Source organism: Mesoplodon bidens (genome assembly GCF_964165515.1).
Source record: "Mesoplodon bidens genome assembly, chromosome: 8".
Taxonomy (NCBI): Eukaryota; Metazoa; Chordata; class Mammalia; order Artiodactyla; family Ziphiidae; genus Mesoplodon; species Mesoplodon bidens.
The window spans coordinates 98091702-98103576 of record NC_138165.1 but is presented as its reverse complement, the minus strand read 5'-3'; positions in this window follow the sequence as shown (position 1 = coordinate 98103576).

Genomic DNA, 11875 nt, shown 5'->3' with positions numbered 1-11875 from the left:
TGGAAAGAAAGAAATAAAATCATCACTGTTTGCAGATAACATGATATTCGACATAGAAAACCCTAAAGATGCCACTAAAAAACTACTAGAGCTCATTGATGAATTTGGTAAAGTTGCAGGATACAAAATTAATATACAGAAATCAGTTGCATTTCTATACACTAAAACCAAACTATCAGAAAAAAGAAATAAGGAAACAATCCCATTTACCACCACATCAAAAAGAATAAAATACCTAGGAATAAACCTACCTAAGGAGGTAAAGACCTGTACTCAGAAAACTATAAGATATTGATGAAAGAAATTGAAGATGACAGAAACAAATGGGAAGATATACCATGTTTTTGGATTGGAAGAATTAATATTGTGAAAATGGCCATACTTGGCCATATCCAAGGAAATCTACAGATTCAGTGCAATCCCTATCAAAATACCAATGGTGTTTTTCACAGAACTACAACAAATTATTTTAAAATTTGTATGGAAACACAAAGGACCCTGAATAGCCAAAACAATCTTAAGAAAGAAGAACAAAGCTAGAGGTATCATGCTCCCTGACTTCAGACTATACTACAAAGCTACAGTAATCAAAGTATTATGGTACTGGCACAAAAACAGATCATAGATCAATGGAACAAAAGAGAGAGTCCAGAGATAAACCCACACACTTATGGTCAATTAATCAATGACGAAGAAGGTAAGAATATACAATGGAGAAAAACAGTCTCTTCAATAAGTGGTGCTGGGAAAACTGAACAGCTACATGTAAAAGAATAAAAGTAGAACATTCTCTAACACCACATACAAAAATAAACTCAAAATGGATTAAAGACCTAAATGTAAGACTGGAAACTGTAAAATTCCTAGAAGAAAACATAGATGGAACGCTCTTTGACATAAATTGCAGCAATACTTTTTTTTAGATGTGTCTTCTAAAGCAAAGAAAATAAAAGCAAAAATAAACAAATGGGACCTAATTAAATGTAAAATCTTCTGCACAGCAAAGGAAACCATCAACAAAATGAAAAACAACCTACTGAATTGGAGAAAATATTTGCAAATGATATTACTGATGAGGGATTAATATCCAACATATATAAGCAGCTCCTATAACTCAACATCAAAAAAAAAACAACCCAACTAAAGAAAGGTCTATAAAGAAAAATGTCTATAACTGAATAGACATTTTTCCAAAGAAGACATACAGATGGCCAACAGGCACATGAAAAGATGCTCAACATCATTAATCATCAGAGAAATGCAAATTAAAAGCACAATGATATATCACTTCACACCTGTCAGAATGGCTATCATCAAAAACACCACAAATATCTAATGTTGGCAAGGATGCGGAGAAAAAAGAAACCTCCTATACTGTTGGTAGGAATTAAACTGATGCAGTCACTGTGGAAAACAGTATGGAGGTTTCTCAAAAAACTAAAAATAGAACTACCATATGACCCAGCAGTTCCACTCCTGCATATATATCCAAAACACCCCACAGAAACAAAAGAACTAATTTGAAAAGACACACACACTTCAATGTTCATAGCAGCATTATTTATAATTGCCAAGATGTGGAAGCAACCTAAGTGTCCATCAACAGATGAATGGATAAAGAAGATGTGGTATATATACAAAGGAATACTACTCAGCTGTAAAAAAAAGGAATGAAATTTTTGCCATTTGCAACAACATGGATGGACTTGGAGGGTATTATTCTAAGTGAAATAAGTCAGACAGAGAAAGACAAATATTGTATGATATCAGGTATATGTGGAATCTAAAAAATACAACAAACTAGTGAATGTAACAAAAAGGAAACAGACTCACAGATACAGAGAATGAACTAATGGTTACCAGTGGGGTGAGGTAAGGGGGGGGAGGGACAATACAGGAGTAGGGAATTAAGAGGTACAACTACTATGTATAAAATAAGCTATAAGGATATATTGTACAACATAGGAAATATTGCCAATATTTCATAATAACTATACATGGAATATAACCTTTAAAAATTGTGAATCACTATGTTGTATAACTACATCAACTATACCCCAATTTAAAAAGAAAAACAAAATGATAAAACTCTGACCCATTGATTTAATTTGTCTCAGTCATAAACAAAGGAGGGAGGGGAAAAGCTTTATGTTTACAAAAGGTGGATGAGTTTTAGAAGAATCATTGTTTTCTATAATACGTACATCACAATATTTACCTACTTGCTTAATCAAGTTTCAACTGCAATCACATTGTTTGCTTAAACCTGGTTTTTACGTTTTTTCCATGTTTGCAATATCCTTAGTCTCCCTTTTTCCTACCCGTTTTTTTTTCCTGCTTTTAAGGTTTCAAAGTTCTCTATTCTCTTAAGAAAACAAGACAAAACAAAAATAAGACTTTTGGGGCTTCCCTGGTGGCGCAGTGGTTAAGAAACCACCTGTCAATGCAGGGGACATGGGTTCAAGCCCTGGTCCAGGAAGATCCCACATGCCGCGGAACAACTAAGCCCGTGTGCCACAATTACTGAGCCTACGCTCTAGAGCCAATGAGCCACAACTACTGAGCCCGTGAGCCACAATTACTGATGCCTGCACACCTAGAGCCCATGCTCTGCAACAAGAGAAGCCACCACAAAGAGAATATCATGCACCGCAAAAGAGTAACCCCCACTAGCCGCAACTAGAGAAAGCCTGTGCACAGCAATGAAGACCCAATGCAGCCAAAACTAAATTACTTAATTAATTAATTTAAAAAAAAAAGACTTTCTCTGACCCCACTGCCTCTCTGGATATCTTCCCAATTTCTTGTATTGTCTAATTTCTCAAATCAATGCCCACCTTTATTGCTGCCTTTTGAGTCAAACCACTCTCTTCTTAACCATCCTACAATCTGACTTTGGTATCCACAGCCATATCGAAAGTGTTTTCTTTTTTTCTTAAACAATCTTTACCCCCTCTCATTTCTGAAATTGTGTTTCATTCCTTCTTTTTTAAGATTTTTTTTTTTTTTTTTTTGCTATCTCATACCCAATTGGTTCTCAAAAGGGAGGAGGAGACGGAGGTGAGATTTTTGCCCCCAGGGGATCTTTGGCAATGTCTGGAGATATCTGTGCTCATCACAACTGTGAGGGAGTGTCCTGTCCTTGACCAGTTAGAGGCCAAGGATGCTGCTGAACATCCTGCAATGCACAGGATGGGCCCTCACAACAAGGTATCCTATAGTCCAAAATGCCAGCATTGCCAAGGTTGCGAAACCCTGCCACACCCAGTGGTAAAGTGCCTTCAGGGGCATTTGAAAATGTGAGGAACAACAGGCATCATTTTGGTGGTTACAATGACTGAATGACTGAGGAGAGCCATTGGCATTTATCCTGGGAGCTAAGGATGCAAAACATCCTACAGGGCACTACAGTCTCACGCAAAACACTGCAATCCAGTTGTACCTCTACTTGCCTTCTCTATTTCCTTTATTGTTTTTCCCCTGTCACCAAATTATTGTGTTATTCAAGCCCTTAGTTTCTCTCTCTACCTCTGAGAGCTCCTCCTACTTCTTGATTTCCCCCTCCTCTAATCACCTAGCAATGATATTGGTAAGCCTGGATGTCTGTGATAACAACAATATTTTGGCAGTCAAGCTAAAAACTAAAGCTAAAATCTTGGAGCTATCTTTCCACACCTGAAAGATGCCATTTTATTATTTTCTGGCCTTCATTGTTTCTAATGATGTCATCCGTTATTTGTAATTGTGTCCACTGAAAATAATGTGTCTTTTTTCTCTGGATGCCTTTAAGATTTGCCTTCATCTTTGGTTTAACTATGATGTGCCTAGGTGTGGATTTCTTTGTATTTATTCTGTTTTATGTTAGTTGAGTTTAGGATCTGTGAATTGGTATCATTCATCATTTTGGAATGTTCTTGACATTATCTCCTCGCACATTTTTTTTGCCCCATTCTGTCTGTCCACTGTTTCTGGGAATCAAATTTTATATATATTAAACTATATTATGATATTGTCACAGAGATCTCAGATGTTCTGTTCTTTCACATCCTCCCACTCCCTTTGCATTTCAAATGCTAATTTCTTCCAAAAACACCCTCACAGACACATCCAGAAATTGTGTTGTACTAGCTATCTGGGCATCCCTTACCCCAGTCAAGCTGACACATAAACCATCACACCACCACTAGACCCTGAACCATGCATCTTGTGTCTCCAAGACCATCAAATCTGATACTGGATACTGCCTTTGGAAACTCTGTATGGTTGTCCCTGGTGCCTCCCTTTGCCAGAGTGGACTCAGCATAGTACTCATTTATTCATGCAACAAATATTTACTGAGCATCTACCATATGCCAGGCCCTCTTCTAGGGGCTGTAGAAACACCAATAAGCAACCAAGATGCCTGTCTTTGGAAACATATATTCTAACTGGGTAACCAAGTTGTCCAGTTTTCCTGGACTCCCCAAGTTTTAGCACTAAAAGTCTCACATCGCAGAAAACCCTTCAGTTCAATGGACATCTAGAGGAAGAGCATTTTAGGCAAAGGGAAGAGCAATGACCTTGAGGTGAGTGAGGCCCTCACCTCATGTTATTAGAGGGATAGCAAGGACCACTGTGTGGCTATAGTGGATTGAGAGAGATTTAGGCCAGTTAATAACATCTCCAAATTTAAGTTTCTTCATTAGTAATTTGGTAAAGAGAGACAATGTTTTGCTAGTGCCTGGGAAGGATCAAAAGATCAGTGTATTCAATCATACAGATGGCTCTTTGAAGAGATTAGACATATAACTCAGTGATCCCCTTGGCCACCTCACCAGAAGCCAGGAACAGATTTGGGATTATACAGGAAGGCTCTGTGGAGAAACTTCTTATCTAATGGAGTGCATCTCTGTGAAAGAAGAGACCCACAATGTTGTTGAGAATGTTATACCATGAGAAACACTGCCAACCTGGACTGAAAGGGGAAGAGAAAGGACAAAATGAAAGAAGGTTGTCACTCCTCCAATTCTACAGTCAGGAAACTGGCTGATAAAACTTCTATCTTAAAAGTATGTGTTACTTTCATGAAAAAGGAAGAATGACCCTAGTGCAGAGCAGTGAGCCCAGAGGGTAGAGTTATTTTTCATAACGCTGAGGAAATACCCAAGTTGTAACAGTGTTTTAAAACATGAAAACAAGATATAGATACAGCTTTAAGGTAGAGAAACACTTTCAGCTTTAACTAGAAAAGATAAATTATATTTTATATCATAAAATCTGCAAACCAAAGTTCTCAAATTCGATGATATAGTAATAAATTGTATTTTATTAAAAACACTTTAATTTCTTCCTTTATAGTTCAAAGTGTAAAATATTTTTATCTTAAGCACAAAAAGCTGTCTAGTTAATATTCTACTTTTATTTAATAAATAAAATATTTACTCATTCATTTATTTAATTAAAAGAACACATACTTTTCAGGTTTCAATGGAGTACTGGTAACTAGTCATCTTTAGTTTAACTGGGTAGGATATAAACCTTGTCTTGTAGGAATGAATACTTCCTGAAACTATGAAGCTGACCCCAGGACCAAGAGAACAAGAAGTCTTGTCCACTTTTGGTTATAACCTTAGGCTGAATGATTTTAAAGTAGCTTTAAAATGATTCCTGAGAAATGTTCTGCAACAGAAGATATCCCAAGCTCTGCCAGAGAAAAGCAGGCAAGAAAACTCTAGTTTTAAATATAATTTTTGGCAGCTGGATCTTATATCAGTTGGTTTTCTTTTAGTTATTATTAGGGACCTCAAAAGCCAACCTAAATAAAAGATGCTAAATTAATTTGAAGTGATTCATGTTGATAATACAAGTAGATATAAAGAAACCTGATTGTCTAAGACTGGTATTAACTATGAGGCTGCTTCTCATCCTAGGGAAAATAAAACTAACATCCTCACAAAGAAACTTTTGAAATATGCTACTTAATTCCTCTATAACAGGAAAACTTCTCGATCATTGATAACCTTTGAAAAACCTGAAACAATGTGTTATTCCAACTCACAATATTACCAGACAAAGGGAAGAGGCTTAGGCCTTATGCTATACAAAATATGTTAACAAGGAAGAGAAGTACAATGAAAATAAAGAAATCCAAGTACACTTTCCAAGGACTAAAATATAACCTCTCCAAAAGATGGAAAGGATTTCTCCATCTCATGGAAAGGCAGTAGTCCGTGACATTGCCTACTTTGTGGGGTTGAGGAAATAACTCTATGTTTATTTTAATGTACCGTGTAATCTGGCTCATTTCCCATATTGTTCTGTGATCTTAACTGTGCAATTCAAAGGAAAAGTTGGGCCAGTGTTTCGAACGTCATCTTGATACAACCTTTCCCATTTCCAAGCTCAGTTCAGTAATTTGCTTTTCTTTTTTTCCCCTTATTGCTTTTATAAAGTTGAGCCAATAATAATAAAATCAGTAGAAAAGAATGACAATATAAGAAATAAGTTACCACAGTACACAAAGAGTTCCTTAGAGTCAGAAAGCAGATTCCTGGTCTTTAAAAGCATGCTTTCCAGTATGCTTACATGAGTGGTGTTTTACTTGGATTATTTTTTGTTGGTAAATGTTTCACTTTCGATTACTTCTGCTTTTATTCTGTTTCTCCCTAAATTGCTCAGACATTTTGCACCCCTCTAGTATTTGGTTGGGGTTCATTCTGTCTCCCTCCCTCTCCCAGCCCCCATAGTGGCTTCTAAAGTCTTGTAAAGTCTCTGGTATCAAGGTTACAGTTGACACTGTTCTGGCTTTAACAGAAGGCCATTTTCAACAAAGGAATTCTGGCTTGTTTGTGTTTAATACAGCTCTGCTTAGCTACATGTCAGGTTGACAAGAGTAATGTGACGCCTCCTAGCTGCATTATGCTCTGTTCAGTACTATATAAATCTTAGTGGAAGTACACCCCACAACTAAAAGTGACTTCTAGGCATGACGTTTATCTCCAACAAGGAGTGACTTTAGCTAGGAAGAACTAAGGTGATTTCTAAGGTCCTCTACTGGGTGTTTCTATCTATTCTAGACATAAAGAGATACCCTCGTAGGTAAATGCCCTTCCTCAGACATAAAGTAAGGTATGAAGATATTGTCTGTACCTAGGCCCCCCAAATCTTTCTATGAATACTCGTTACGATTAAGTCAAAGACTATTCAGCATCAATGATTTGTCTGTTCTTGACATCAGATGACTTGACAGAATGTCCCACCTCACTTCTAGTGGTCTAGAAAATAATTCAATTATAAGTTCTAAACCAAAGAAGCACAGGAGGTAGTCTTTTAGACAGTAATACAAAAATGGATGTTTCCTATATGTTTTAACTGGAAAAATGTATTATTAAAAGACCATTTCTGTCATTGTGTGGCCTTAAGAGCTGCTATACTAAGACTGAAAAATTTGGTATGTATTTGAATCAAATGCCAAAGAACCTGCATTTTAAAGAAAGAGCCTGTATCACATATTGTTTCTTTATCAATATAAACTGCAGCCACAAATCATTTCCCATATTCAATTATGAGTCAGGACTTGGTCCAGCTCTAATTGACTCCAGGAATATTTTCATTCAAAAGATAATTTAATTCACTGCCATGTGTTTGCTGGAGTGGTTCTCTGACCTTGGCCCTGATGATTCCTTGGTCCTCACTACCAGGTGTGGTTTCCAAGGGCCTCCAGGACTCACTGTGCTCTCTTCACTGTTGGCACTGGCTTCATCTTCTTTTCTGACCGGCATTTATTCTTCTGTGGTTTTTTCCCTCCAGTGTCTTTCTCTTTTTTTAATCACAGAAGTATTCACACTTGAATTGAAATAGTGAAGTCAGCTTATAATGCTAGATCAAAAATATCAGAGAGGAGATACCAATTTCATGGTTCACAAGCTAATGGTATCAATCTGTACCACTTAAGAGATACCAGAATCTTCTGACCCAAAAAATGCAAACTCCATTGGCCTTGAAGTAATTTTACTCATATCTGATGACTGAGGAGTCGTATTAAGGTTTTGCTTAAACTTTTCCAGGTCAATGACTGCCATCTCTGACTTTCATCCTTAAAGGGGTAGAATTTGGGGGTTTTAAGAGAATACTCACTTGAATGTCAGAAGATTCAGAATTGTATTTTCTGGAAAAAGAAAATGGCCTCATCCAACTTATAAGTTCATGAAGCTCAATTTTGTGAGAAATAGGATGGCTCTCTATTAATTTAGGTGTGAGCTTTATCTTCCCCACCATAACAGTCAACTGTTGCTTGTGTAATAAACTATCACAAAACTTAATGGCTTAAAACAACAACTATTTACTGCTTTTGAGTTGGTGGGTCAGCTGGGTGGTTCTGCTGATCTGGGCTCGTCTTGCTTGTGCACCTGTGGTCAATTGGCTGGTTGTGTTGTTAAACCTACATTCATGTAGCCAACATCAGGTGAGGCCAAACAAACCAAAATGTTGGAGTTTGGAGCAGAGAAAGATTTATTGCAAAGGCCAAACAAGGAGAACAGGGGGCTTGTACTCAAAAGACCTAAACTCCCCAATGGTTTTCAGGGAAGAGTTTTAAAGGCAAAATGTGGGGTAAGGGCTGCAGGCTGTGTGACTTTCTTCTGATTGGTTGGTGGGTGAAGTAACAGGGTGGTATTCCAGGAATCTTGTGCTCAACCTGAAGTTACCACCCTCCACCTGGGTGGGGGCCTTAATTCCTGTAGAAAAACTCAAAGATACATTGTTATGTATACCCCTTGAGGAGGAACTAGGGATCCCTCCCTATCACTGCACTACTGTTTCGGGACTGCTTTTCCTTTGTTTCTGCATTCCTTCACTTCCTTAATGAGTAACTGTTTGAATCTGCTCTCTGGAACTCAGGGAAGGTCTAGGAGGCTGAAGCCTTGGTCCTATAAACAAGAAACAGGGAACAGGCTTTTGTACCTGGGAGGGCCCCATAGGGTCCTGCTTGATTTCAGTTGGCTAAAGGGCTGGCTGGTCTATAATGGCCTCAGCTGATGACAGTTCTATGCACATGTCACACTCACCTTCCTAGAGCAGGCTAGCTTAGTCATGCTCTCAAGGTGGTGGCCCAAGTCTGAGAAAGAGGGCCCAATTGTGTAAGAGGGCAAGCAGGAACATGTACAACTTTTAAGCCTCTGCTTTGTCAAGTTAGCTCTTAACCCTTAGGCCAAAGAAAGTCACATGGCCGAGCCTAGAGGTAGGGTGGGAGGGGTGCCTACAGGGAGGCAGGAAGAGTTGGGCTATTAATCAGCCTACCACCCATACCCAGATATAACCAGAGCACAACAGTCCAAGAAGCCGGAAAGAAGGGTCACTTTCTTATGTTGCTGATGTATGGGGACACAGGGAGGGGGGCAGTGGAAGTAGAGTCTAAAGTTGTGAAACCGAGTCCCCCTAAAACTGAGTTTCTCTTATGATTAACCTCTCTATCTAAAACTATTCTCTTTCTGTTCCAATCAGGATTGAGGAGTATCAAAGAAAAGGGGAGACTGAAAATGAGCAGGACCCTCCGGGACCCTCCAAGGTACAAAACCCCTTCCATATCCCCTGTTCCTTGTTTGTAAAAAAAAAAAAGGGTTTTAGTCTCCCAGGCCTTCCTTGAGTTCCAAAGAGCAGATTCAAGCAGTTACTAATTGGGGGAAGGGAGGGAATGCAGAAACAAAGGAAAGGCTATCAAGAAACAACAGTTCAGTGATCAAACAGAGTCCAAGTTCCTCCTCAAGGAATATACATAACAATCTGATGGATATCTTTGAATTGTTCTGCAGAAACCAAGATCCAGCCCAGGTGGAGCGGTGACTATATGCTGACCACAAGCATGTAGACCCCAGACTGGTTGAAACCAGAAGGTAGATGATTGAAATTCTTGAAACCACCCCGCTACCTTAACACCAACCAATTAGAGGAAAGTCATGTTCCCTACAGCAGTCACTCCAACTGTTGCCTTTAAAAACCCTTCCCTGAGGACTTCCCTGGTTGCGCAGTGGTTAAGAATCTGCCTCCCAATGCAGGGGACATGGGTTTGAGCCCGGGAAGATCCCACATGCCGTGGAGCAACTAAGCCCGTACACCACAACTACTAAGCCTGCGCTCTAGAGCCTGTGAGCCACAACTATTGAGCCTGAGTGCCACAACTACTGAGCCCACATGCTACAACTACTGAAGCCTGTGTGCCTAGAGCCCATGCTCTGCAACAAGAGAAGCCACTGCAATAAGAAGCTCACACACTGCAATGAAGAGTAGCCCCCGCTCGCCGCAACTAGAGAAAGCCTGCGTGCAGTAGCAAAGACACAACGCAGCCAAAAATTAATAAATTAATTTTTAAAAATAAATTAATAAATAAATAAAAGGCCCACTTGGCCAATGGGTGTAAACATTAAAAAAAAAAAAAAAAAAAAAAAAACAACCCTTCCCCGAAAGCCATCAGGGAGTTCAAGTCTTTTGAGCATGAGCTTCTTGTACTCCTTGCTGGGCCCCGCAATAAACACTGTACTTTCTTTCACCACAACCTGGTGTCAGAAAATTGAGTTTGCTTTGCTGTGGGTGAGTGGATCCAAGTTCAGTTTGGTAACAGTAGCCAAAATAAAAACCTGGAGGTCCAAGTCCAAATCGGTTGGCCAAATAAGAGATCAAAGACAAAACTGAGGTGTGCCTCTATAAAAAGGGGTCAAAGAAGAAGAAAGGCCTAGAATGGGGACTTGGAGTGTAGACAAGCCTGAGACATTTTACCCTGCCCCAGGGAGCGTGTCTGGAAGAAACATGACATAAAATCTTTGCATATTTAAGGGCATAAAGGACATAAACTATATAAAACTGTCATTAAGGGCCTCCCTGGTGGCGCAGTGGTTGAGAGTCCGCCTGCCGATGCAGGGGATACGGGTTCGTGCCCCGGTCTGGGAGGATCCCATATGCCGCGGAGCGGCTGGGCCCGTGAGCCATGGCCGCTGGGCCTGCGCATCCGGAGCCTGTGCTCCGCAACGGGAGGGGCCACAGCAGTGAGAGGCCCGCATACCGCAAAAAAAAAAAAAAAAAAAAAGAAAAAATAAAAAAAACTGTCATTAAAAGATTCCAGCACCTACAGACAGTGAAAGTTCTAAAATGCAAGGGAGTTCTGTTTCTTGCTTTGCTTTGAAGAAGTAGCTGCTACTATACCATTCTTATATATCCTTAATATGTTTCATCTCCAGTACAAATTTCCTTCAGAACTAAGTGCTGGGAAAACCATTTGCTTCTAAATGAACTAAGAAACTTTCTATTGCTAGCCTAGCCCCCAAATTTCTGTAACCCAGTGGCTTTATTCTTTGCCTTGATTGTTAGGATGTTCAGAGTTAAGTTTCATAGTCCACTGATGGGAATTTTTAAACCAGGATTTTTGGACATAACCTTTCTACACCTCTTATTTTCTTCTTTGTCTCCTGTCTTATATTTTGTAATATGTTCAGTCTTATTGTATCCCTGGTGTTTACAGAGAGGGTTTTGAGGAATTTGCAGGTGGATCCTAGCCTACATTTTCATTCCAGAATCTCTTGTGATTCTGGCTTCTGTGACTCCTGTCTCTCAGAGAGAAAACAATATCTCATTGTACTCTGCCTTGGCAGGTCCTGCACAGAATTTCAGCTTAGGGAGTTTATGCACAAAAATATGAAGCCAGGCTTCCTGAGCAACCAGCTGGAGAGTATCTGAGACTTGTGGCTGTTCCCATATTTCAAAAGTGGGGTCAAGAGGCTGACAGTGTCCTCATACGGTACTCTTCTCCAGTATTAAAGCTCCTCCTTGGGTCTTCCCCACCACATTGTAGTAGCGAGTTTGTCCACAGTTTGTCAGATTTAGCAAATAGCAATGCAGATGCCCAGTT